Source organism: Mercenaria mercenaria, chromosome 6 (assembly GCF_021730395.1).
Source record: "Mercenaria mercenaria strain notata chromosome 6, MADL_Memer_1, whole genome shotgun sequence".
Classification (NCBI taxonomy): Eukaryota; Metazoa; Mollusca; class Bivalvia; order Venerida; family Veneridae; genus Mercenaria; species Mercenaria mercenaria.
Genome location: NC_069366.1, coordinates 10,986,288 through 10,991,868, shown reverse-complemented (window position 1 = coordinate 10,991,868; position 5,581 = coordinate 10,986,288).

The window sequence follows — 5,581 nt, the reverse complement described above, 5'->3', positions numbered from 1 at the left end:
TTAAGGCTTTCGTCGTTCCTACTTTTTCCTACATTTTCCTAGTTTTTTAAATGCCTCTACTTTTTGAAGAAAACCGCCTACTTCTCCTACGTGTTTTGCTTAACTTAAAAAGAAATAATAAACAGCCTTTTTGCAGATGATTGACTCTTGATATATTGCTGGCAGTTTCTGGGGCCATTTGGTGTCTCCTGCCTCATATCAAGGTACCTTTAATCTTACCAAATCATATGGGCACACTGATTCAAGCACAGAAACTGCCATCTAGGGTCATCATTCGGTTGCCAGACGAGTGTATTATCATGATTTCTACCCGTAGGCAAGAGTACATAACTCTATCAACTACTTTGGCTGAATTATGGCCCCCTTTAGGACTTCGAAATTAGTTCTATGCAGCTTTGAAACTTTGAACACTCGTTTATCGTCATGATTTCCATATGTAGGCAAAAGTACACAACTCTGTCAACTATTTTGGCTGAATTATGGCCCTTTTTGACTTGGAACTCAGTTAAATTCTTTGTACCAATTTCGCCTAACCTGTATGGCATATGGCTTTGAAACTTTGACCACTTGTTTACCATCATAATCTACACATGTAGGCAAGACTACATAAGTAGGATAAGGACTTTAGCTCAGTTATGGCCTATTAGTTAAGTTTCGCGTACCGTTCCATATTGTGTCTAAACTGTTTAATATATGGCTTTGAAACTTTGAACGCTTGCTTACCATCATAGTCACACATTGCCATATAGTGCAAGACTTATCCAAATCCGTAAATACAGGTACGTCCGTCCGTCCGTTCACACTTTTCTTTAAACAACATCTGCTCCTAAACCTCTAGGCCAACTTTGATGAAACTACACCGGGATGTTTCTTGGATGGTCTTCTTTACAAATTGTTTAAAAAATTGAATTCCATACAGTACTCTTGTTGCCATGGTAACCGAAAGGAAAAACTTTTTAAAAATCTTCTTGTCCAAAACCACAGGTCCTAGGGCTTTGATAGTTGGTATGTAGCATCATCTAGTGGTCCTCTACCAAGATTATTAAAATTGTCCCGTCAAATATGGTCCCGCCCGGGGGTCACATGGTTTATAATGTACAATTATTGCCTTTTGGTGAGGTCGATATATGGATTTATCGACCGAGGGCGCAGTCCGAGGTTGATATCGCTTTTATCAGGTCAATAAATCAACATATCGACCGAACTTAAAAGGCAACAATTGTTTTATTATAAATCCAGCCTACTCATAATTATCAACTTTAAATACAAATAGCTGCAGCCTTTGGGCATTTTTCGTGATAAATTGTGTACGACGTCGCATTGTTTTGACGTCAAATCGTATGTGGGAAATTATTTCAAAATCGAGCGAGCTGTTTTATACAAGAAGATTTTAAAAGTTTTTCCCTTTATAAGTCTATATAAACCACGTGATCCCCAGGGCCCAGTCCCTCCTGTGGTTTTGGACAAGAAGATTTTTAAAGTTTTCCCTATATAAGTCTATGTAAAACAAATGACCCCCAGGGAGAGGCCATATTGACCCTAGGGAATAATTATAATAATCTTGGTAGAGGACCACTAGATGATTCTACATACCAAATATCAAAACCCTAGGACTTGTGGTTTTGGTTAAGAAGATTTTTTAAAACTTTTTCCTTTCGGTTGCTACGGCAACCAGAGTTCTGTATGAAATTCAGTTCTTTGAACAGTTTTTAGATAAAGAAGATAATCCAGGGAACTACCCTGTGAAGTTTCATCAAAATTGGCCCGGTGGTTTAGATGGAGATGTTGTTTAAAGGAAAGTGTGGACGGACACCGGACGACGGACCGATGCTGGACGGTGAGCGATCACAATAGCTGGATTGTAAGCATTAACGTTGGACTCGATTTCCTCTTGCATGCACGGACCAGTATAATCCGTGTTTATAAAATCAAACATTTCAGTCTGAGTTTATAGATTTTGTTGTCAATACGAAAAAGGCGTTGAAAAGGATGAAATTTATTTAGTTTCCTTTCCTTTTGATATGTCTAGAATTGCACCAAATTTACATGAATTTGCCATTGGCATGCCTAATGTTGGTATGGCGACGAAAACGGTTGACAGGGTTTTTGGCAGTTTTAGCCGTGCTATTCGAACCTTTAGGCTACGTTTTCAAGCAACAGGGCGTACGGGAGATTTACCACTTAGTGGACGTCCGCGCGTAACGACGCCTGGGCAAGACCGCTATTATTTATACATGTATTACGAACACCCGAGTATATGCAATTATTTTAAAACTGCCACTGCCACTGCTGCTAACGCCCCTAGTACACAAAACAACCGAATATCTGACCAAACTGCACGCAATCATCTGTGCGAGGTCGGTCTATGTGTACATCGTCATTACGATGGTTGTGTTATGACGCGACGTCATCGTGTAAATCGTGTTAATTGAGCACGTACACATCATCACTGGTTAAAGAAATAGCGTTCTCTGCTCCGACGAGGAGAGATTTTCCATTCATTTGAGTATACCGTAGAAGAAACAAAAGTTATTCAAACTGCTGTGTACTTGAACGATATCGTTTTTTTGGGGTGGAGTTCCGTCTTAGTCTGGGCAGGCCTTGCGCATGGTTATCGCACACCTCTCGTCGTGATCGATGGGAATTTGAATGCCCAATGCCGACGAGATGAGATTCTTGCGAGGCACTTCATCCTACTGTATCAAAACAATGCAAATATCACTCTGTGTCAAGGATAATGCCACTAGCCATACGGCTAGACATACTGTGAATTTCAGAATCACTTGCCCCTCACCGATGTAGGTTCGAGCCTCACTCCGGGCGTTAAATTTTTCATGTGAGGAAGCTATCCAGCTGGCTCACGGAAGATCGGTGATTCTACCCAGGTACCCGCTCGTGATGAAATAATGCACGGAGGGGCATCTGGGGATTTCCTCCACCATAAAAGCCCGAAAGTCGCCATATGACCTATACTTGTGTCGGTGCGACGTTAAACCCAACAAAAAAAACTGTGAATTTTCTCAGTACGCATTACATTGCATTTAGTAATGACTTGCCCGCCAAAAGCCCAAATCTGAATCCCACCGACTACTTGTGTGATAATTTGGACCAGCGTGTTAGACGTCGCCTTATTCCACCGTCGAACGTCAATGAACTTACACAAGCCAAAATTCAGGAATGGAAAATCATTCCACAGGTCGATGTCAACACACTTGTCGGTTCTATGCGCCAACGATGCCAGGCAGTGGTGGCCGTACCCAGTGTTAATGTGTGATTTTGGTGTGCGACCCCTGCCACATTTAATCAACCATTTCTTCAGTTTTCCGTAAACGTAGAGCGATAAAATTTTCTACACCAATTCACATTGAAATACTCTTGCAATACATATAAATCATAACCCTTGTTTTCATATTTACATTGTATTTTGACATGTCTATAATAGTCAAAGAAAGAAGAATTTTTTATGCTTCGGCTGAAAAAGCTGTGATGTAATGATGGAATAATAGGCGTTAAGTTGGTCTGCAGTTTGCAGTTTGCAGTTCGCAATTCGAATTGCAAACCGAAAACTATTTTGCATTTTGCAGTTCGAATTGCAAACTGCAAACTGTTTAGCAGATTGCGATTCGAATTGAAAACCACCAACTGTTTTGCAGTTTGCGATTCAAATTGCAAAATGAATTTTTATTTTGCAATTCAAGATTTGTATGAACCGCGTTGCATTCCGAGAAAGCTGTATTGTTTTGGGCTTTTTAGGATTGAAACTTTAACAATTCAATCTAATTTGTACATTGTAATATGAATTGCAAACTGCAAAACATTTTGCATTTTGCAGTTCGAATTGCAAAATGAATTTTTATTTTGCGATTCACAATACATATGAAGCGCATTTTTTTAGGCTTTGAAATTTAACATTTCAATCTAATTTGCACTTTGTAATTTGAATTGCAAACTGCAAAACATTAAATGCATTTTACAGTTCGAATTGCAAAATGATTTTTTATTTTGCGGTTCAAGATATATATATGAACGGCGATTCTCTTTCTAAGAAATAATCTATTATTTTTTTGCCTTTCAGGCCTTATTATTAAAGATTTCAATCTAATTTGCACTTTGTAATTTGAATTGCAAACTGCAAAATATTTTGCATTTTGCACTTTGCAGTTCGAATTGCAAAATGAACTTTTATTTTGCAGTTCGAGAGATATATATAATCCGCGATTCGCTTTCCATGAAAAAATGTTAATATTTTGAGCAACTCGGGCTTTAACATTGAATATTTCAGTCACGTCGTTTTTCTTTTCTGCGATTTGCGATTCGAATGGCAAGATGAAGTTTTACTTGTTATTCATTATATATATGAATTGTGATGTTTTGAGCTTTTCAGTATTTAAAAATGAATATATTTCAGGCTTTAAAATCGAACTTTTCAGTCACTTTTGCGCTTTGTATTTTTAACTGCTAACTGCAAAATATTTTACGCTTTGCTTTTCAAATTATAAAATGATTTTTTTCGCTGTTTAAGATATAAATTAATCACGATTCACTTTCCGAGAAAGATGTTAATGTTTTGAACTTTTCAGAATTTTTAATTAAACATTTCAGTCTCATTTGCGCTTTGCATTTCAAAATGAATGTATGGATAACGCACGTTTTTTTTTTTTCTTGTTATAACATCTGCAGAATCCCGAGGGATCGGTTGGTGCCAAAGCTCGGTAGGGCGAGAGTACCAACGTATCCCGAGGGATATCTGATGATGTTATAACACGAAATGAACATTCGTCAACACAATTCTAGCATAAAATGCGCATATATAAAAAGAACTGTTTTAATAGCACGTGAACACGAGAACACGTTTACTCTCCTGTTAAAACATCCTCGAAACGTGTCAAGAACAGCAGTTTTATGCTAGATTTCAATTTTGCGGTTCAAGAAATATATACCGCGATTTGCTTTCCGAGAAAATGATTTTCAGGCTTTAAAATCATTCCTGTACTTCCTGTACTTGTAATTTCAATTACAAACCGCGAAATATTTTCCATTTTGCATTTTGCAGTTCGACTGATTTCAAATGCGTTTTTTCCAATTCTGGTAAAGATTCAACAAGTTGTCTTTTTGGCGATGCTAGGAAAAGAATATGGGCTGAGTACACTGACCTTAGATCACAATCAAGGCCAGTAGGTAAGGTTAGTTTAGTTTACTCGGCAATGTACCCCAGTATGCTGGAAACCGTATAAATGAATCAGTTGCACAAAACTATGCCATTTCTGACTCCCCTTAAATACCAAGGCAACAGAAATCAAGATCCCCGCCATCAAACCGTGGTTAGCGCCGACGAGCTCCCACTTGGTACGATCAAAAAAGAATGTCTGGATACGAAATCAAGCGTCCGAGGACTCACAAAAAACAATCTCAGTCGATGTAGCAGACTTCAGCAAAACCCCAATAGGACAATAGGGATGGGGGATGTCTTAAGTATTACAAATGACTGTAATTTGACATTTGCCTCACTGAATGCCAGTTACTTGTAACAGAATCTCTTTTTTCTGTATCAAAAACAAATATAAATATGTATGATATTGTA